The sequence below is a fragment of the Macrobrachium rosenbergii genome, chromosome 41 (genome assembly GCF_040412425.1).
Source record: "Macrobrachium rosenbergii isolate ZJJX-2024 chromosome 41, ASM4041242v1, whole genome shotgun sequence".
NCBI classification, from domain to species: Eukaryota; Metazoa; Arthropoda; class Malacostraca; order Decapoda; family Palaemonidae; genus Macrobrachium; species Macrobrachium rosenbergii.
In genome coordinates, this window is record NC_089781.1 from 31,906,748 (window position 1) to 31,931,171 (window position 24,424).

General features: G+C 34.2%; 1 protein-coding gene across 1 annotated transcript in view; it reads right to left on the bottom strand.

Moving 5' to 3' along the window:
• LOC136826782 (ADAMTS-like protein 5) overlaps positions 1 to 23,763 on the bottom strand; it is a 220,411-nt gene extending 196,648 nt beyond the window's left edge. The window contains exon 1 of the mRNA XM_067084218.1: positions 22,580 to 23,763. The gene's annotated coding sequence lies outside the window, so the exon portion shown is untranslated. The remainder of the gene's footprint in view (positions 1 to 22,579) is intronic.
• Positions 23,764 to 24,424: the final 661 nt, after the last annotated feature.

The following is a 24,424-nucleotide window of genomic DNA, read 5'->3' on the forward strand; positions in this document are numbered from 1 at the left end:
CTTCGGCGCATTTATTACTTGTTCTTATTGTGGTTTACAATAATGCTGTTTTTAGTCTATTACCCATATAAGGAATTTATTTTTCCGTTCACATGTTAACGATGTGATCCATTCAATGCCTTGGAAGCATTCAGTCGAAAACAAGGAAACTCCCGTGTTTTCACAATATGAAATACATCCAAAACTCGGTCATAAAAACTACACGAAACACATTGCTACGTCATAATTGAACTTGCTTTAAAATTAGTGAAGCCTCTGCTTATGAAATCAAGAAAGTGTGTTTGGGTGTGTTTGTCAAAAATTCGGCCAAGAATGATGAAATTACGAAAAGAAAAACCAGCCCAAATGTCACACTGAAGGTACGTCTTATGTTGGGTTGTGATTAAGATCTACCATTATTCGAACGTTTGTCAAAATAAATTATTATGTTCGTAGAAACTTTACTATGTCATACTATAAAGTTTACTCCGTCCTCTGGTATCTCGGGATCATAAAAATTATTTATTATTTCTTAGATCATTCCATCGACTAACCTCATGGTGGGACTGCAGTGGTGTAAGTAGATCTACCTGTAAGTCTAGGCCCCCTTGTGTTAATATTATAAATCTCTTTACGAACCTAATGATTTTTATCTATCTCTTAATATATTGCTTAGGTTACGAAGCCAATTTTAGGAGAAGAGAAATCATTCAAGTGAACAAGGAATGGAGGCTTTTGTTTATTTTAGTACTCTTTCCTTATTTACCTGAAGCAGTTTATTCTAATTCAAGTCCAACAGATAAACATATATAGCGAATTGTCCCATCACAATGGGTCTTCATGAATTATCGTAACACATAAATTTCGAAGCAAGGAAATATACGGGACACGTTGCAAATAAGAACTGCAACAAAATCGCAGTGGCCAACGCACTTCTTTCAAGGGTATGACGATGCTATCTCGCAGTGTGTTTACGTGTAAATAATGTTCATTCTGATTTATTTCTGTTGTTTTCCTTTTGGGGAAATGATATAAGGTAGTGATGGACTCAATAATTAGAGAGAGAGAGAGGGAAAAAAAAAAGACGATTTGAAGACTACTGCACGTTAAAGGAAGGAAAATGATTACAGTGAATAACCCTTCCAGACGAGTACACATTGCAACGAAACAAAGTGGCCACGAAAAGCCTATGTTGACGACTACTGGCCAACTAGCGGAATTGCTGAGTCTCGTCAGTGTCTGGTAGTGGTCAAACAGCTTGGCGCGTTGTCAGCTGTCAACACGGTGTCTCAAGGAGACTACCCAGATAACAACGGTCTCCCTTCTGACAGAGTCGATGGCCGTCTGTTGTTTTAGACGCTAAAAATAACTCTTATCTGTTTACCTATTGTTTAGGTGCTTGACGCTGCGCATGAAAGTCAGGTTCCATCGCTGTTTATCACTCAAAATGCCTTGGGATACATATGTTTCGTCAGCTGCGAGTGCATTTAATTGTCTGAGATTCACAACTGCAGCTATCTTTATTGTTTTCAAGGATAATTTTTTTCTTGCCCTTATAATCTACCCTTATGTTTATGCGGGTCGTTCTTCTTCATGAACACAATAAAACGTTCCTTGTTTTTCTTATTCTTCACTAAGTTTCTTGTAGCAATAGAGGATTGGCTCTTATCATTCTTGCATGGTTAAGTCCATTTAAACAAGAGACTCGGTAAACAAAATAGCTTTCAAGGGGATTAAGAAGGTAGTAAGGGGAGTTCATAATGCGGAGAACAGGAAATAATCTTTAAAAGCATGGTATTCAAGACACTTAAGACCACCCAAGTACAATTTATGCAATCGCATCCCAACAGACAAAGCCTATTTTGGAGGAGACGCGGGTTGGGGACGGCACTGTTTACATAATAACTTCCCCATTTTCTAAGCAACTGAGCACATCCGAGGAAATTAATGGCGCACGTTTTGTGAATTCACCGCAGCACGTTCCTTTGTAAGCTCAGGTAGTCTTAACAAGACACCCAAACGTAAAGGACTGGGAACAGACCACACACAAAAAAAGAACAAAAATAAATGCTACAAGTTCATGGTGAATGGGACGAAGGTGGGGGCGATACCGGTAGAGGGTAAGGGGGAAGCTAGATTTAACGGGGGAATTTAGTATGGCCTGAGGTAGTAGGCTTAGTTGTGTCCTTGTACCCAACTCTGCGGTCAGTGGTCGAGCTTCTTGAGTTGACGCCGCATTCCTCAGTGCGTCTAGATCTTGCCTCCGGTGCAAAAACGTTGAGAACTAACCATAATCTCTATCTCTCTCTCTCTCTCTCTCTCTCTCTCTCTCTCTCTCTCTCTCTCTATATATATCTCTCTATATATATATATATATATATATATATATATATATATATATATATATATATATATATATATGTGTGTGTGTGTGTGTGTGTGTGTGTGTATAGAAAATTTGAAGGAGTAAAATTCAACATTTGATGGCATATAATGAAGGACGAGACACTTATTTGCAAGTCTTCCAAAAGATTTAGCGAACTGTTTTCAGTGTTTTCGAACAGAAGTAAACATCTGCATTGCCACACAACACATTTTATCAATAATAAGACCATAATGAACAAAAATAAAGTTTAAAATGGTTAAAGTGAAAATATTTTACTCTGTTTGAATTGGGAAAAGATATCACAGAGTTTGTTGTATATTAATTTCAATTTCCTTTCTATTTACACAAACTATCGCTATCCCAATGTGTCAGTTTAACCTTTCAGTATCGGAAGTATCTTTTGGTGAAACAAATTTTAATATATTTTATTAAATGGACAATATAAATGAGAGGTGTTTTGGTCTATTGTCTCTTTAAGCTTTTAGAAGAAAAGACTTCTCAGTAAAATGCTCCTTTTTTTTCTAAGACTGCTTCTTTCAAAATCGATGAAAAGTACGATGGATAGAAGTAGTAGAGAAGTATGCAATATAAAAGGGGAAAATATCTCATGAATAGTTTCTTTTCGATGCACTGAGTTGTGGTTGCTGTAATCAAAGAATAAATTATTTTCGGGAATGAGTTCTTGCTTATAACTTAAATTCATGTGGCCTTGTATGTTCTCACGTGTTGTTATTTTATTTGGTTAAATGAAATAGCGTTCGGAAAAAGTAAAGTTTTTTCTTGTATAAAACTTACAACGAACGTTGATACTTACGAGAATATCTGCTTGTTTATAAAAATAAATATTTGTTGCATGCAAAAGTTAAACGCTTCTCAGCATTGAAAGAACAAACGAACATAAAAACAAAAATTTGCTGTCCCTGTAACTCTTGTCCGCTGTGTCGAGAAGCAGTTGAAATGCAAAAGTCTTATCCAGGATTTCAATAAAAAAGGAGACTTATGTTCCTGTTTTAGAGGCCATAAGGCACAATGGAGGGACAAAATGAAGACCAGATTGCGATCAGCGAAGACATAAAAAAGTGCCCGACATGAATACTAGCCATCAGCAAGATCTGATCGCGTCGTCGTTCTTAGACGGCAAAAACGACAGCAAATGCCGGACTTTTCAAATGCCCACACTTGCAGATGAAAGACGGGAGGGTGGAGAATATTCTAGAAAATTTTGCAGAAGTAGCTTAATTAGCGTCAGTCTTTCATGCTTCTCTTTCGATCGTAAGTTTTCATTCAAGCTCGATATGTTTGGTTGGTTTTGAGGAAATATAGTTCTATAAAACTGCACTATGGGAATGAAAGAAAGACAATAAATCTGACGGCTATGTGACGGTTATGAAGACTAGATGAAGATTACGAATATTTTAGAAAGAATAATGCTTTATAAAATACCATACGCGCATTGACTAATTTGACGTCATTATCAATAATCAAAGTAAGCTGCGTGTCACTTAAATAAACGAGATCGAGGCATTCTTTTTTACCGTGATATAGCTAAAATATTACCATATTTTTCTGGAATTAAGAAATTTCCATTTGCGATTACTTACTTCTATGGCTATCTCTGTCCGTAACTCTCTGCTGCCATCTGAAGTTTAACCGTACAGGAAAGTATAAGTGCGTGTGTGTGTGTGTGTGTGTGTGTGTGCAAGAAATCAATCCTTAAAAACCATTCAATACGCTGATGAAGCAGTACTATAGTGAAAAAACCAGTGCGCCTCCGTTTTCTTCTTGATTCCTCCAAGGCAGCGTAGACAGTCTTCTGTGAATATAAACAATTAATGTTTTCTATATTCGCTTTTCATACATAAAATTGTGTTTTTAACATTATTTGCCTTGGTCATATAAAAAGTAACAAAAATGAAGTCTATTACTCTTCGTACACTCTTGGAACTCGTTCAAAACTGCAGAAAACTAAACTTGATTGATTGAGAGAGAGAGAGACAGACAGACAGACAGATCATATAAATAAATAAGGATTAATACGTTATTACATGGTAGTATACAGCGAGTTAACATACTTCTCTTAAAAGATAATGCTAAATGCAACTAAAGGATGATAATGTTTCTGGCGTTCAACAACTGCAATATCGTGGAATTTCCTCGCATCTTCTTTTTTTTATAATTTCCATCAGTCTTTTATCAGGAAAGTAATCAATGCCTCGACGGCAATAAATTTCATTCCAAAATCCCATTAGTGAGGGCAGATGGGTCAAGATGGAATAAGAGAAATAGATGTGATGGGTGGCGTCTCTTTTCAAAGTTAATAGTCAATGTCACTAAGATTCAAACTACTGTTCATCCATTAACCTGTTCATCTCAAGAGGATGGGCATACATACATACATACATACATACATACATACATATATATATATATATATATATATATATATATATATATATATATATATATATATATATATATATATATATATATATATATATATATATATATATATATATATATATATATATATATATATATATATATATATATATATATATATATATATATATATATATATATATATATATATATATATATATATATATATATATATATATATATATATATATATATATATATATATATATATATATATATATATATATATATGTGTGTGTGTGTGTGTGTGTGTGTGTGTGTGTGTTGTGTTTGTATGTAAGTATGTTAGTGTGGTTGTTTATTTGATTGTTTGATTATGAAAACTAGGTTTGTCTGAGGAAAGTTTAATTACTGAGATATAACTTTTGCTTAGTCTATAAAATGGGGATATCCAATAAGTCAATGGATATATTAATGTTCAAGAATAGTATATGTTATTAACGTAAAATATCTGTTGTTGTCTGGCTAAACAGTGAGGTGCGGTGAACATTTTAAACTTTTCAATACCGTGTATATCCGGATTAGGCTGATGTTCATTTCAGAGTCCTACTTATGTGCAAGAGTATCCAAAGACTGTCACTGATGAAATAATCCGAGTATCAACAATTCTTGCTCGAACAGCGTCGCAAAAATTACCCGACGTTGATAAGAAATAGCAACTTAGGTAGGAACATGTTTTGACCGTTTTCATGTCATGACCTCTTTTGGAAAGAAAGAGCTTGGTCATGATGACAACACTGCAACGTATTGTCTTAGTGGTGCTTGGCATTAGGAGACAAAGGATTTTGATGAGCAAAAAATCCAGATTAAGATTAAGCGGATTAAGGAAAACAAAGCGTCAGGAGGAATAGCCTAGTAACCACAGCGTAATATTGTTTAAGATTTAGCGTTATTTACCCAAATTATATGCTTGAAGATGACAGAACCTGGTAAGCAAATGTCTTAGCTCATATTCGATTAGCAAGAAACGCCGATAATTTTACACTTACATTCGTGGAGGAAAATGAAAACTTCACAGGCGTTTCAAACAAAAACTTCGAGGAACTGGATGTCAGACACAATAATAAGCAGTTACTCTTCATTCTATGTTCTGAATTCGACTTTATTACAAAATCCTTACTCACACAAGTTTAATGAAATGTAAACTGAAAGAGGACGAAATGATGTGCACGTACACACACACATTATATATATATATATATATATATATATATATATATATATATATATATATATATATATATATATATATATATATATATATATGTGTGTGTGTGTGTGTGTGTGTGTGTGTGTGTGTGTTTGTTTGTTTGTTTGTTTGTTTGTTTGTTTGTATGTGTGTGTGTGCTTGTGTACATGTGTGTTCATTATATAAACCTTAAGTCTCCACTTAATGGTTACTAAAATAATTCCATTTATACAGAAATATATAACTATTGACTGATGCTCAAGCGCAGAATCCAAACATATCTATCTTCAGTCACATTCCGACTGCATTATCTAACTGTTGGCTATTTAACATGAAAAGCTTATAAATACTAATCTGTTTAAGTAGATGAGCTGCCTTTTGTTGATTAATTTTGGTTTAGCTACTTTTTTTCTTTCTTTATTCCGTCTATCTGTCTGTCTGGAATTTAGAATGATGATATCTATTTCCCTACAGATGTGTTCAGTGCATTACTCAACTTCCAAGCTTCCTTACAATTAAAATGCAATAGCAGATCAGAGGACCTAAAAAATAATTTCGTTCTTCTTAATCTCTCGCTGCTTTCTTTATTTATTACAATTGTTTTAGATTTGATTTAGAGATTAACTATGATATCCACCTTTTACAAAAATTGCCTCTCTGTTTTTCATTTTTATCGACTTTAAAAATTCAAGCTGCAATTCTTGTAATCGGTGACCTGATATAATAAGCAAGGACATTATTTATATATATATATATATATATATATATATATATATATATACATACATATATACAGTATATATATATATATATATATATATATATATATATATATATATATATATATATATATATATATACATATATATATATATATAGTATATATATATATATATATATATATATATATATATATATATATATATATATATATATATATATATATATATATATATATATATATATATATACATACATATATACAGTATATATGTATGTATATATATATATATATATATATATATATATATATATATATATATATATAGAAACACTATAGTTTTATTGTCAGCAAGTGTACCGAACCGTTAAAAATGACAGTCATATAAAAGAGGATCGAGATGGCAAATCCCGACCCCAGAGACGTTTAGCCTCGTCCTTTGGCCTGACCAAAAGACCCCCGTTATTCTCAATAGTGAGAGAGGCTAACCGCTGCTTTAGTGGTGGATGATGGCAAGAGTAAAAGTAGAATTGTTTGCCAGAAGGATTTCGATACACCCCGGAAGTTAAGGACTTTAAAATTTGTTGATATGAATTACGTTTTCTTTAATAGAGATAAGGACTAAACACAAATTTTAAATCTGGAAGATCACAACGTAATTACTTATTTATTTGTTGATTTGCCATTGTTCTTCAGTGTTTTCTCGTCGTCTGGTACTTCCTGACAATGGGGTGACAACTTTCCTGAAGATATCTCTGCAGTCCTCTGCGTATCTGAACATTACAAAATCAGTTAGCAGGTCATCACTCGTCAGCGTGAATTATGACCTTTCTGAATAATAATAATAATAATAATAATAATAATAATAATAATAATAATAATAATAGTTATTATTATTATTCAGTAGATGAAACCTATTCATGTGGAACAAGCCCACAGGGACCATTGACTTGAAATTCAAGCTTCCAAAGAAATAAGAGTAAGAGGAGGTAAAGCGAACTACAGAAAGAAGATCTCCCACATATTAAAAAAAGAAAAAAAAAAACTAATAAATTAATAAATAGATAAAAATGCATTAAAATGCAAGGATAACAAAACATCTTTTCATATCCTTCATTATGTTTCTTGTAAGAAATCATCATAATGAGAACTAACAGAATCTCTTAAACCATGAATTCTTTCAAGGATCCGTTTTAATAGTCCTTTCTCAAAACTTAAGTTAACATTTTCACCTGGAAAAAGTTCATCCAAATAGTATCCATAGAAAGTTTACTTATACAGTATAATATTCAGTTGGTGTTTGACTCCATGCGCTTTTACTACCATTATTTATGATGATTTTGCTGCTCTTATTATCATCACTATTGGTTCTAACTTTCTGTTCCATGGTCATAAGTAATTTTTAAAAAACGACAGAAGAATAATATCTGTTTTTATTTTATTAAATTTCACCGGGAATATTTGTAAAGCATTCCGATTGTCCAGGAATACGAGACTCGATACATCTATGGGGGCCGTTTTAATATCAAAGCATAATGTCGCAGTATATTAGCAATTGAAAGGGCGAATCTGCAGGCGGCCAAAGTAGAGAGAAGCCATCTGACTAATAATAAATTCTGGTCACATACGAATTTGACAGTTCCCATGATCCTCTGTATAATTGAGTAGAATATTTGGGACTGAAGGAGAGAGACGGGGGCTTGGGGGAGGGGGGCGGGTTGGGGAAGTACCATGACTTTATAGACCATATGGTGGTTAGTGTGCTGCTGCTGTAATTACGGTCAACTTAAATTTTATTACTAACAGTTTCAGGACAAAGCTGGCGTCACTTTGAGTAATTGTAGTTTTGGAGAGTTGGCAGACAGTGATGAAAATATTCTGTACCCACGGAATTCGGTCATAAATTAAGTTTATGAGTTGAAAGTATTTTACTTTGAATTGAAAGACAAAAAAAAAAAAAGTTTTTAATAAATTTCCATATGAATGGTTTTTCCGGGTAGTGTGAGGAGGCATTCCGTTTTTATTTATTAAGAATACATGTTGCTGGATGACCACTCATATCTGTTATGTGTCCTCTCTCTTTCTCTCCCAGCTGCTAACTAACAACAGGCAACCACTTCACTGCTTAGGTCAACTGAGGTCTACTACGTTTTTAAACGCGCCTATGCTGTCGTTTCCCCGACTGGTAAGATCGAATGCATATCTCTCGTTAGTGAATCTAGAGTGGTACTGTTTTGCCACGAGAGAGAGAGAGAGAGAGAGAGAGAGAGAGAGAGAGAGAGAGAGAGAGAGAGAAGCAGCACCAGAATCGCTCATAAAAAGAACACTTTTTCATCACTGATTTCGGGTTAAACTGGCGTAAAAGAAGATAATGATGATGAGAGAGCATTATCTAACCGAATTAAAAACGCAATTATATTCGTCCTCTTTTAAGTGAATTAAATGGCCATGTTAATGCTATTAGAGTCTGATTCATTAAAAGATCTCTTTTTAAAGCATCGCTTTCCTTCAGATTTGTTATCATAGATGTTATCTGCGGCTTTTTCATAATTAGTGGAACAAGGGCGCTCGACTTTGAATATTGTTATTTCAGGCTCACCAGGGCTTGCCATTCGATAATATATTCCCCAGTTAATTATGATAAACATGGTTGAATTAAGAATGGAATTTAGTATAAATTCTACGGGATTTATCGTCGATTTTTATTTAAGAATTCAATGAAAAATTAAACAAATTACATACAGTCACTAGCGGATCCAGGGGGAGAGGGGTGTCACCTGGACACGTGGCCCCCTCATGAAAAACAATGATAAAATAATAATATTGAAGATTTAGATAATAATAACATAAATAAGGCATTTGGAAAAAATGGAAATAATATATATATATAAAAAACATTATATAATATATATATATATATATATATATATATATATATATATATATATATATATATATATATATATATATGTGTGTGTGTGTGTGTGTGTGTGTGTGTGTGTGTGTGTGTGTGTGTGTGTGTGTGTGTGTGCGTGAAATAATATATACCGGTATATTATTTCTTTATTCGATTTTTCCATTTTTATATTTCCGTATATATATATATATATATATATATATATATATATATATATATATATATATATATATATATATATATATATATATATATATATATATATATATATATATATATATATATATATAATATGAAAATTGATGGCCCCTCACGAAATTTTTCTGGATCCGCTAGTGCGTACAGCGAACACATTACCACTTTTACCCACTTCAGAGTAATTAAAGTTTTAGTTACTATGCGGCTACTTAGATTTAACAGTAAATTTTTCTTAATTCCTTAATTAAGATTTATTTGCCCACGAAATATCAATAGTTTCCCTGTGCTGTTTTCCCAAGCTCCATGAACACTTAGGTTTTCTTCGGGAAGTTAAGAAAACAGTTTTATCCTTTTACCTTGATTTTGTCTTCCGAGTAAATATTTGCAGTAGTATCCGCTGTGTTAACAACATTTCTATAAGAGTGTCCTAAATATAAACAAAAATGTGATCTGCACCGACATCACATATAATTGTGTATAAACACACTTATGTTAAGATCCAGCGCTGCTTTTACATGTACTGTACGTAAATTCGTTAGATTTGTGAATGAGCTAAAAATATAACAATATATTTAGTGATAGATTAGCCATAGGATGTTTATATATTCTGTGCTTCATGATCATAGAAATTACATTATGTTTGGTTAATTACATCAACAAAAGAATGATAATATTTTTGTCTTCATCTGAACCTTGCACATTTATAAACATAAGACAATATTCATGAAAACTTTGAATGCTGAAAAAGGAAGAATATACAGTAGAAGTACGGATGTGTGAAAGAATCTTTATCTCTAATAATGTTTTACCCCTCTCTCTCTCTCTCTCTCTCTCTCTCTCTCTCTCTCTCTCTCTCTCTCTCTCTCTCTCTCTCTCTCTCTCTCTCTCTCTCTCTACTTTTAAATGGAATACGAAAATGCATTTATACTGTAAGACATATCGCTACAGAGATTTTTCAGTCCCAATATTCCTTCAAGGACTGTTTATCTACATTTTATTCAGTTTAAAAATCAAGTGTTCTTGTTTTTCAAATGTTCATTGTCATTTGCGTTACTTCTCTGTTGCTCATTATTCCAGAGTTCCATGTCTCAATTTTGGCTTCCCGAAACAGCTCACTTTATATAAAGTCATGAGTCTTTTGCCGATTGTGAGCAAACGAAAAGAACAGTAAAGTGCATTTCTGCACGGGTCGCTCACCACTAGATGACAGCAAAATTCGGTGTTTTAGAGTAAATTGACTGTGAAAAACGGAAATGGTACGATTTTTCTGCGCCATGCAAATCCAAAGACATTACACTATTTCAATACAGTGGCATCCACAATAGCTCTTATATTTTTTTCTTTTGAAACGTACAACTGTTCATGCTCCTCACCCAACCTATGGACCGAAAAGTATAATGTACATGCTGGTAATATGAACGATTGTGAGTGATCTGTTTTTTCTTAATAGTAGCTTCATGTCATTTAAGGGGAAAATGCAGCCAACTACTTACACACACACACACACACACACACACACAAACATATATATATATATATATATATATATATATATATATATATATATATATATATATATATATATATATATATATATATATATGCTGCATTTATATGATATATATATATATATATATATATATATATATATATATATATATATATATATATATATATATATATATATATATATATATATATATATATATATATAGTTATATTTTCCTTGAATTATATATATATATATATATATATATATATATATATATATAATATGTGTGTGTGTGTGTGTGTGTGTGTGTGTGTGTGTATGTGTTTGTACATAAAAAGGACTTGCAATTATACTATTTTTGATAACCAAAAATCTCTAAATCTTTCTATTGAGTAAATGGAGTAATGAAGTTGAAATGAAGTCCGATAATCTTGGCACAATCCCATTGCTTATAGGCAGTCATGCAATGTCTCACATTCCAACCTCTGTTCAGCATAACATATAATTTGTTTTTCGGGTAGGGTTCAAATGAAATACAAAATATATGAGCTTAATATAATTATCATAATAAACAAATAGCGTATATTAATCTAATATTTTAATCTCTGAGTTCTCCATTTAGAGCCTTGAGCCCTCAGTGGAGAACGAAAAGCTTTCTGAGGGATACTAAGATGTTGAAAATTCATTTGATTTTGCTGAAAGAGGAGGTTTCCAGGCTGCCTAAAGAATGGTACCATCAAGATTCGGTCAAAAGAATACTTTGTCGTCGCAGCAGATTTTATGGGTATCTTATGAAGGGTTCCATGTCATTTGGTTGAAGCTACCTTTTCGAAAGCCCTTTTGTTTTTAATCATGTGGTGGTGTACATTTTGTTGGATAGTTGTTCATTTACGACTGTTTATTTCACTCGCTTTCTCTGGCACTCCGTGAAAGCTCCAATATACTGTACAGCTGCCAGCTAATAATCTGAAGACAAAAGTCTTTTGACATATAGATTAACTCTGGACTACTAAATTTTCAAGAAATGGGTCCATTGCTTTCCCTCCACATTCGATTCGGAGTCAGAGCGCGGGACCATTGACTGTGAAATTGGTGTGCTGCCGCTAGCAATACCAGGCTAGAGAGGGAGAGACCAACTTTCTGATGCTAAGATTAATTACATAATAAGGATATGAAAGCAGAACTCATTTAACAAGAGCCATACAGAACCTTTCACACTCAGTTAGTCTTAATCTTATGTCTATTCCAACATCAAGTTAATGGGGATTTGGGTTGATTGCCAAATAAATCAAAAGTAACTTTGTGAAGAAATGTTCCTAGCTTTCTAGGAAAAAGGTCAGAGGAGACTAACAATAAGAATAAAAATATTTGCAACTACACAAGACAGCAAGGCTATTTTGAAAATAATTATTACTGTTTCTTCCACTATTGTTGAAGCTACTATTGTCGTTACTGCTGGTATAATAATAATAATAATAATAATAATAATAATAATAATAATAATAATAATATTCATCAGTACCATCATCATAATTATATTGTTGTCCTTATTTTCACAAAAATCAATGTATCAATCTTCACGCGTGATGAAATTGAAATTACTCTTTGCCCCGCAGCACATAGCGTTCTATTGAGAGATTGTTGTTAAAATCTTCTCTCTTTACTCAAACAAAGGGCTTTTGGGAAGCATCATAGAATCAATTTCTACTCAATATAAACGCACAATGGTTTTGTAATGTTGATAAATATTGATATTCATTTCAATGATAATTTTAGTTGTTGTTAACTATTCTCAACTTTCTCAATCACCTCTACATTTTTGCTAATGTAGTTCCTTGAATAATAATCAAAAGTACATGCTTGGTACCATATAATGTTAGGGATGAGATTTATAGAAAGAATCAACATTTATTTTTTTATACTAGTAGTTGTACCATCAAGGGGCTCCTAGTTACTGACATGTTGGGCTGCCTGCCTGCCTAGACCTCGATATACCATCCCCTAAGTTTTGAGATTTTTTTATAGTTCTGTTTTGTTTTTTACTCTGGACATAACTTCTGAACTATATAAGATAGACCTCATATTTGGTACAATATACCATACCGATGGAGCCAAGTTACTGATCGAGTTCAAGGCCAAGGTCATAATAGGTCATTGATCAAATACTAATTTGCAATTTACAATACATTTATTCAAATATAAATTTAGTGAGATGAATTATGAAGTGCAAAGAAAAGCATTAAGCCTGCACCTATTTATCAGCTATCACTTGTTAGAACCTGGAGACCAATGGCTGCTAATTAGATCTTAGTTTGAAAGTGAATAGCAAAATGGGAAAAACTTTAATTCGGAGTTAAGCAGCAATATTTCCTTTGTAACTCAAAAGTCAATTTAATAGTAAAGAGTTGCCAGGTGATTAATTTTCAGTTCCATGAAGTAGCTGAAGTCTGTATTGAAAAGCCACTCCCAAAAAAGCAAATACCACATGACAAAAACTTTCATTACCTTTAACAGTTCGACAGAAACTTGTTATTTTCTCTGATATCAAATGATAAAAACATATGTAAGGAAGTTACAGAATTGCTACAGCGAATCAAATTAGTATTATAAAGCGAAGTCACTGTAACAATTAGAGCACCATCAGTTTCTTATTTCTGTTATAATGACCCGTGTTAATTGCATCAGCTGTATTTTTAAAGATTATTCATTTTCATCTCATGCATTCATGTGAAGGAATGGTCTCCATTATAATTGTGATAAGACGGAAGCTTCGGTGATGTCATTAAGGATTTTTGATTAGCTCAAGTGTGTTATATTTTTTCTCCGCTCTCTTCAGCACTACCCTTTGTTGTTAAGTGGCGACTCTCAGTCTAATGTGTCCATTTGATTTTTTCATAGCCACCTGTACGCTGCTAAAGGGGATAGATGGAGTGATGATTGCATTAAGACATTTTATTTGCAGTCCTTTCTGGCTGAGTCGGTCTCTTAAAGAAGGCCAAATATAGACAAAGATGCAGATATATTTCTTTCCACGAAAGTCTGAGAGAGAGAGAGAGAATGAGAGAGAGAGAAGAAGTATACCTTAGTTTAACCAGACCACTGAGGCTGATTAACAGCTCTCCTAGGGCTGGCCCGAAGGATTAGACTTTTTTACGTGACTAAGAACCAATTGGTTACCTAGGAACGGGACCTACAGTTTATTGTGGAATCCGAACCACATTATACCGAGAAATGAAATTCTGTCACCAGAAATAAATTCCTCTAATTCTTCATTGGCTACCCGGAGAATCGAACGCGGGCCTAGGAGAGTGCTAGGTGAGTACGATATCGACCCATCCAATGAAGAACTAGAGAGAGAGAGAGAGAGAGATTCCTTCAGAGCGCTATTCTGAAAACATGACTGTTTATTTGTATAACTTGCCCAGTTAACAGTCCCCTCTCAGTAGAGAGGAAGACTTCATAGATCAACAACCTTTGGTTTTTTCCTGTAAAGCGCTGAGAGTGTAAGTCAGCGTGGAAAAGTAGTTAGGCTAATGTTTCTTATTCACAGTTGCTTAGTACCAGTTCATTTTTACCTAGCATACAGTGAACTTGAAGCGAAATGTCTGTTAAGATGTGATCAAGAATCAATATTAGTCATTAGGGAACAATCCGTGCAATTAACACTACAGTTGGTGTCGAATGCTGAATGACCAAACAAAGTGCCAGTCATTTACGCTCCTAATTTTGTTTGAAACATCTTTAGAACGAGTATGCTTGTATATAAAAAAAGTACATCTGAGTTTATTGTTTAATTTTCCCTTTGAGACAAACCTAAATAACTCCTGATATTGCCTTATGATTAACATCTTTGTAAGGCATCACTATAAAAGAAAAACAACGGGCTTATTTCACCCACTGGAATTGTTTTTCAGCAGAGTATCAGCAACAATGCAGTTTTCAAAGACCCTTCGTAAAACAATTACAAGGCTTTAATTGGCTTTCCTCCATCCTCTTGTGATTGGTTTAGAGTCAACCAACCAAAGAGGAGGAATTAGCGACGACATTTGCTGGCTGTGATCTGAGGTCTGGTGGACACACTTACCGTCATTATTCTTTTTAAGACTTCATATCATTTACATTTACTTAAGCATCACATCTTTGTTTTGGAAGGCATATCTGAAAATATTTGTACTTCTCTGTCGTTTATAATTAGCAAAAGAAACAGAGCCCTGATTCGCTGAACTTTCCCAGTCTTGAATGCAATCGGCGTTTCTTCAACTAAATCTGATGATCGCTCATTACTGCTTCACATACAACTGGGTATTTATTGACAAAACACGAGAGCAACGCACATTCGTTGCTGGGATAAGAAGTCTCTAATTCAAGACTATTCAAGCCGACCTTGTGAGTTATACAGTAACGTTGGAAAATTCAATTTCCCTCAAGTACTGTAAATAATTACATGTGTATATGTTTATGATAAGTGCGGTAATTTGTACAACTGCTTTAATTTGTCTTTCCTTTTTTGGGGAATAGTTTAGCAAACTGCAAATATCTTTCCACTGATAAAACATACATAAAATTACTCTCCTACCTTAAAATACGGTTGATTTTTTTTATTAATTTTTTTTAGTAGAATACGCTGTATTCATAGAAAAGAACAACCATACAGAAAAGAGCGAACGCGTTTTCGCTTAAAGGCCATCTTTTATGAGAGAGAGAGAGAGAGAGAGAGAGAGAGAGAGAGAGAGAGAGAGAGAGAGAGACAGACAGACAGACAGACAGACAGAGAGAGAGAGAGCCTATATCATTTGGCTTCTTTAGATTAAAATCCAAATCGAATTCAGGGAACAACCATTGGAAGAGCGGAAGGATACATTTCAGACAGGTATGCGGAATTATTACTTCTTTTCTGGGAAATACGTATTTTTCTGTTTTATTCTGTCAAAACAATATTTCGATTTAATCAGAGAGTCTGTAAGGAAGGGGAAATAGAGCAGTGGAAAGGCAAAATAACAGAATATGAATTAAGTAATAGGATTCGAATAATGGTGTGAGCGAGGTCGGCTGAAAACAATGCCTGGTAAGAAATTAGATCTAGAAGACAACAAACAATGGATAAAAAGGGAAGCCGAGGCCGAGAGGTACAAATACGGAACTCTCATCGGATATCATCCCGTTATTACAATAATAACCTAAAACTGCTTTATAAAATTCACGCTCAAACAATAGAGAACAGAACTTGAAACATTACAATGATTTATATTCCCGCAGTAATTTATTCCTAAAATAAAACAAGTAAATATTTATAGCCAAAATAAACGAAAACACTCAAACAAGTGAAGAAAGGAAAAGGCTTAGAATAAAGAAGAAATGAACAGTTCTATATTCCGCCAGAAAACTGCACAAACAAAGCAATGCGCAAGTGAGCCGAGATCATAAGGAAGGCAGCCTCAGGCTATACATTTACAAGCTCTGCTAAATCTCCGATTCTCACGAGGTTTAGGGGTTCAGCTCTCGACGATTACTGCTGCGGTCTTTAAAATACCATCCGGTCTCTAGTTCTCAAGGTGTAAAAGGGGATGTTTTACTGCGTTAATTTCGGGAGGAGATAAATCCAGGCAAAGCTATGTTGGTCTACACCATTGTCTCTTGGGAATAGAAAAGGCCAAGAGCTTCGCCTTCTTTGCTCGTTTCGTGATTTAAATGGGATCGCTCGGGTTAGTAAATTTGCCTTTTATACATACACATATATATATATATATATATATATATATATATATATATATATATATATATATATATATATATATATATATATATATATATATATATATATATATATATATATTATATATATATATTATATATATATATATATATATATATATATATATATATATATATATATATATATATATATATATATATATATATATATATATATATATATATATATATATATAGTATATCGTAGAGTGATCGGCAGCAATCTCCCTGCAAAGATTTATGGTAGCTAGGCGACTGTAGTGGCCGCAACCAGGGTTAAAAGGGGCATGATGAGTACAGACACACAGACTCACGCGCGCACGCACACACATATATGTGTGTGTTTGTGTGTGCATGTGTGTGTGCATGAAACGCGAGTTATCAACGAAAGTAGCTCCATCGTCAAAAGGCAATCTCTGTAATATCACCACAAGTTCCATTATTTGGTATTAGCCTATATGACAACCCCACAAATTATACCAGTACTTTTAAGCTCCTTTCAGACGTACTCTTTATCTGAGACTTATTAGAAATGAATATCGCAGCGTCGATTTGCCTCACTTGGGCAAAGACCACAAACTAGAGTTGCATATGGAGCGTCATGTGGTTTGGCTTGCAGGCACGGTCTCAGGTGTAACCAAAGACCTTTCGAGTGTGGTTTGTTGAAGACTTCGTTTGTGGTCACTGATGAGCAGCAAAGAGATAAAAGACAGTAAACTAGCTTCTTTGTTTAAGACAGTGGCAGGAAGAGATATTCGCATGTAATGAAAAAGTTCAGATTACAGGAAAGCTAAATCAGTACGAGCTGAGAAATAAAGAATAATGAATAAGGCTTAATTTCTGATTATCAAGATATGGTACTCGGTTCTTAGCAATATACTGTGTTACATTGCTCTTACTCTTAAGGCGGATAACATTCCAAATACTAACATTCAGTGAAACCAATATTAAAAGTAATGTGCAATTCCTTTTCATTAACGAAACATGGGAAGCACAAGAAAGGATCAAACTGGTTACATTTTAATTTTCTCGGTATTATTAAGATGTGATCTTTATTTTTTCTTACCCAAGTAAACTTTCATTTTCCATTATTTTAGTAAGATTAATAATCAACGTGTTTTTCGCTTAATCTGTACACTAATCACTGTTGATTCAAGTAATATACGTCAAATTCTGCGAAACAATTCAATAAGCAACGACAACACCAATAAATACAATTAAAAACATTACCCTACATTCTACATCAACTTGAAGGCATTTCTTGAAGACTGGTAACTTCATTGTTCTGTAAGATAGTAAACTATGAATATTAACGCATACCGATCTTCGGCTATGTATTTGGTAGTAAAAACAAAAAGACACTCTTCAGTTTTCAAACTGTGCTCACAAAAAGCATTTAATAAGGGACATTTTTATCTTTTTATGCGTTTACGTGAAGGTTGGAACTAGCATATGCACACGCATGCCTGATCTAGAATTTAACAAAACTCTACGGGGACTTCAATAACAGACGGTTAATTACGACGATACAAGGGATTGGAAACCAAATTGAAACGCCGAATTGAACTGTTTTTAATGATCTCATTGATTTAAGAGATGGCAAACTGAGACAATTTGGGTATAAACCAAAAAGTAAAGAAAAGGTAGCAATACCGAAATCCCAAAGGAACCATAAAGCGTATAACTTTCAAATTCACTTAACTTTATATAAATTCCCAGAGAGAGAGAGAGAGAGAGAGAGAGAGAGAGAGAGAGAGAGAGAGAGAGATTAGATTAGATTAGATTAAATTCTTAATCCCTTTAGTTTCACTTTATGAATGTTTCCCAGTTTGTTTTTGAGGGTAAAGTCAACGTGATTCAGAAAATATATAAATAAAAGTTTGGAGGATTTTCCTCACTCTGTGAAACGTACTTGATTTGTTTATTTAGGAGAAAGTTCTTTTGAACTTCAGCTAATGGGACCATTTATTTCAAGCCTCCCTTTTCAAAACTTTTCTATCTTTTTTTCGTTCTCATTAGGAACTTAAGAACAACAAGTCAATTAACGCGATTAATCAAGTGTTCCGTTTAACCTTCCTCGACCAGATTTCAGTTTTGTCCATTCCACTGCGTGTGTGGTCCAACGAGATTTCAATAAATGGAATTATCGAAACAATTCAACTTTGTCAATTAACAACTTTTTTTTTTCCTTTCACAGTTCGTCAGACGGTGCGGAAAAAGATCCATTTCGTTTTGACTGAAACTTGGAAAACATTTAATGGGATTTTAGAAAAAGCAATTAAGTTTTTCTTTCTTACAGGAAGCCTACAGCTACCGCTGGAAAATAATAGACATTCGGTATTCACTTTGTCATGGTCTGATACATGGAGGACCCATTGTTCCCTGTGCAAATATTGACACATTAAATAATCTGGATTCCATGCATATGTGTTAAAGGGGAACGTCTAATACGCTTCTCAGTGCCTCTCTCTCTCTCTCTCTCTCCTCTTCTTCCTCCTCCCCCTCCTCCCCGCCTCCCCCTCTCGCGGGTTCTTATCGGGTAACAAGATTCATCATGATTCATGTAAGCGTGACTGGCTATGCATTATTCAGAGTTATTCACGGACGAGTTGAAGCGTGTGTGTTTGAGAGCAAAAGATTCCCAGGAGGCAAATTGACGTTTTACCCGGAGGGAGGAGAGGATGGAGAAGAAGAAGTAGGATTGGGAACGTCGAAGAGACCCACTTTCCTGATGTAATATGAATAAGAGAGAGAGAGAGAGAGAGAGAGAGAGAGAGAGAGAGAGAGAGAGAAGAGTAGTCGGGGAAAAAATACAGCGAGTGACAGGCAATAAATACTAGGATGAATGAGGGCAAACAACCCAGGGAGTCAGACCGACAGATAGACAGGCTACCATAAATATCAAAAGTAACGAGGAATGACTTTCAGAGCGACATAGTAAAACGAAGGGCAGAAACAAAACGAAGCGAGGAGTTAAAAAGATAATCGGCATACAATGCCAGATATCCCAACTGGAGAACGCAAGTCATCTCGGCTACTATTTGGACAGTCATAGTTGTAAACGAATGAAATGATATAGTGTAAATATTGAACTTTTCTCTCTTTACATTTTTACTCAAGGTTATTCCATTATTTGCCTGGCTAGAGTTTACCATGAGCTTAGAATTTGCATGGAACTCCTTAGAAATAATCCTAAAAAAGTTGGGATATTTTACGCCAGTTTTTATCCACTATGTTTAGTGTTATGATATCATATTTAAAACATCTTGAAGGAGCGTTGGTCTTTATATTCAGTGAAAAGAGACAATTTTGATGCCAGGCTAATTAACAGATACCCGGAATGCTTCACTGATTTATTCTTATTTTTTATCTTTATTTTTTTCCTTTTAAGCAACATGATAATTCTCTGCAATCTATATGGAATGGCATCATCACGAATAATGTTTAAACCAACATGACTTCTCTGTTTCTATTTGTATAACGTTTAAAATCTGTATAAAGTTTAAAATCTGGTCACGAAAAGATCTGTGTTTGTTTGAATGAAAATGCCAACTATGTTGCTGCTCATTTGTTACCCGCCTGCCAAATAGCCGTATTCATTTGTCATGTCCGATTGTCTTCAGGGTGTGACAGATCTAATTTATTCAAAGAAAACCTATTTCTTCAAAGGTTTGGACTTAGTTTTTGTTTATTTAACCTTTCTACGCATGTGTACATGTGAGGCCAATTCTACTTAGTTTTAAGCAGAGAGCAGATATGCGAAACCACATTTAAAATCTTTATCAGTAGTGTTCAGAAAGCATCTTTAACACTCGTAATCGTTGTTCTGGGCTTCATAATCAATGGGCTAGTAGAGTTTAGCAAAATGCAAAAATTTCTTTACCCCACTCATCGTTTTTCGTAATCGATGTTACCGAAAACGTGGACGACACAAATAAAATCCAGCGACTGTTTCATTTTAATTTTATTCTTACCTTTTAGATACAGACGGCTTGCAGCTGATAACCCATTTAAAAATTTCATGAATTGCCTGAAACATTAATAAAATTATAATTCTCAAAATTTGTTCTAGAGACGAACATATTTATGTACAAGAGAGAGAGAGAGAGAGCGAGAGAGAGAGAGAGAGAGAGAGAGAGAGAGAGAGGATGGGGCGAGTCAGTGCCGAGAAAAGAGATTAAATACAAAATACCTCCACCAGACGTATCGGTTTCATTTCACCTACAGTTCCATTCAGTGTTATCCGATATTCAATGGATGGCAGCGTTCGGTGAGACTTGCATAGCAAAGTAGGCAAACTTTCATGTGTACGCATTCGTGTGCGGTAAAGTTTAAGTGCAAATCAAAGCTGTGGTTGAAGGCACAGAGTGCGTGAGAAAATTATGCGGAATCTGTTCGTGAGTCTGGTACCTGGGTGAATAGTTCGCTCATGTGTGTCCTCATTGCATCTTCCTTCACTTTACTGTGATATGCGTTGTTCATTTTTAATTTTGTTATTATCTAAGCTCTATCTTGATAATTATCACTGGTAATTTACTTAAATGTCCGTTTTATTATATATATATATATATATATATATATATATATATATATATATATATATATATATATATATATATATATATATATATATATAATATATATAATGTGTGTATGTGTGAGTCAATATGTGTGTGTATATATAAGTTATGCCATATATGAAAATATATATTACGTTTTTTATTCATATCACTACAAAAAAAAATCATCATTATAACCCTTTTCACACAGTGAAATTTATCTTTAACCCCGTGTTTTCATTAATAGGGTAGGATTATAATGAACAAACTTTTTTAATTGTGGAAGTGTCTAAATTAATTTAGAAGTTGTCATTATGGCGCTTTACGATTAAATAATCCACGCATTAGTTAACGGCAATGACTGCTTGCATTGTTAGGAAACGAGAAATGTGTGTTTTTGGAATAGACAACTAAGTCATTAAGCTTAGTCATGATTTCTATTCCAGGAACCGCTTTTTACAGCAATGCTTGGCTATATACTACCAAGGTTCCCTCATTACGTTATTATTTTTATTCATATTCATAATATTTTTGTGGGAAAAAAAGAACAGTTAAAATTGAGAAAATGCAGCCGAAGAAATTCCGTTCAGCTGTAATCTGATTTCGAAATTTCATATGCCTAGTTGAAAGAGGTTTATTGTCGTAGTCCTTTTTAATCTCAACTAACACGGTCAAAATGGAATATTCATATATCATATGATGTTTTCTGCCTACAGCCTTGCATGAACATTTCGTTTTATTTGACTGTGTTTTCCCGTTTCTCAATCTTAACAAAGAGTCATGAAGGTATTTTATTATTATTGTTAGTATTATTAAGAAAACGATGCATCACAGATCATCTAAGTACACGTTTAAGAGAGAGAGAGAGAGAGAGAGAGAGAGTATCGATCATTATTTAAAAACCTTTCTAGAAAATATAGAAGTAGGTAATAACATCTTAAAACTGACCTGTTGTTTAGATGCTTGATACCTATGAAACTGGAGTGGATAGAAGCAGTCCTTCCTGTTCACTCGATTCCCAGGTTTTCAAACAGTTCTAATTGTTATTCTTTCCTCGGCAACGTCTGGTTCAGGAGAGGAAGGAAGGAAGGAGGGGCTCGGATTCCTCGTCTCCTTAATTCATCTTTCGTCTACAAGGAACAACACCCTGTAGGCCATTTCCTTAGAGTTTCCTGGACGGCATTGCGCTCCGTGTTGTAGCAAATGTCAAGTGTTCGTTTCTCTTGTGGCAGCCTAATTATTATTATTTTTATTTTTATTTCAGTTCATTCTTTTATTTTCTTGACCTTTTTTTATGAGGATAGTATTACACAAGTACGTGTGTGTGTTACCTTCGGGATTAATGATCCCCCTGCAAATTTGTCATATTGGATTTATGTCACAGTAAGCAATAATGTAACGAGAAACCAAAGCTGTCCTGTGCTAATAACGCATTCGGCAAGCGTAGTTATGCGTGCAGACAGTGACTACTAATAATAGCGTCAGACCTTGCCTATAACGTTATCACAAAGTGAATCGCGATTGTCTTTAAAGATGTCCCTCTGATGTTATCGCCAATAGCATCTCCACCATCATCTTCATCTGCTTTCGCGATGGAGGCGGCATCTCCATCATCATCATAATTGTCATATCTTCCTCCTCCTCCTCATGTAGAAACAACAACCTCTTCTTCAGTGCCTCCTTCAGGGCTACCAAGCCGCCTCTACGCCTACACACGCCTATGTAATACACGATGACATGGTAAAATCTCCTCACAAAAAAGTCCCGGCTAAAAAAGAAAAAAAAGTTGATCTTATATTATGGCACTAGCGAGCTTCTTCTTCAGTTTATTTGTTTGGCAATGAGGGCGATAAGACCTTGCAGTAATTTTGTTGCGTTCCAGACAGTTCAAACCTTTTCCAGGTGCCTAATTTTTCTGGAAAAAAGTCATAAATATTTCTCGGCAATTAACCATCACATGTACGTTAATCACTATTTAATTCACTGGTTGCATTTTTTTTCTTTCATTAAAACAACAAACAGGTTAATTTTTAGAGACATTTCATCGTAAACGAAATAGAAGATTAACACGTTGGGGATGGGACGAGAAGCTGTGCAACGTATCCGATCGCGCCCACGGTCACAGGCACACTGAAGGCCAAGTCTCTCTCTGTCTCATGATATAGACGGCCAGGACGCCAACCAGTGAACGGGGCCAAAGGCAGAGAGAGAGAGAGAGAGAGAGAGAGAGAGAGAGAGAGAGATAATTCCTTGGCGACACGCAAGCATACAGATAGTCTGATTTTTTCATCTGATCATGAGAAGAGGAACATACCACGATCACAAAAAAACGTTGGCGACTACCAGCTCATCGTGAAATGTTAGGGATGCCGGGTGCCACAGTACGATATGAAGTGAAAGGTCAGCTATGGAAGATAACCCACACATACCAAAAAATATCCATCAGGCTCTCGCACTTTACCGGCTGTTTAGGAATTCATATCTCCGCCTCCTCTTCCTCCTTCCCCTCCCATTCTTCTTCTGTTTCTTATACTTCTTTATCTTCTCAATAGTCTTGCAATATTAATTAATATTGTTTTCATTTACAGTTTCATACGAGGAATAACATTACGTATTTGGTAATGACAGGTTGTCCGAATGTTCAACTTCTAAAATTCTATGTATCGTTGAATAGGGTAACATGAAAATATTTATTGATTAAATTGAATAGTATGGTAAATATATAAAATATTTCATTTATTAAATATAATATATATATATATATATATATATATATATATATATATATATATA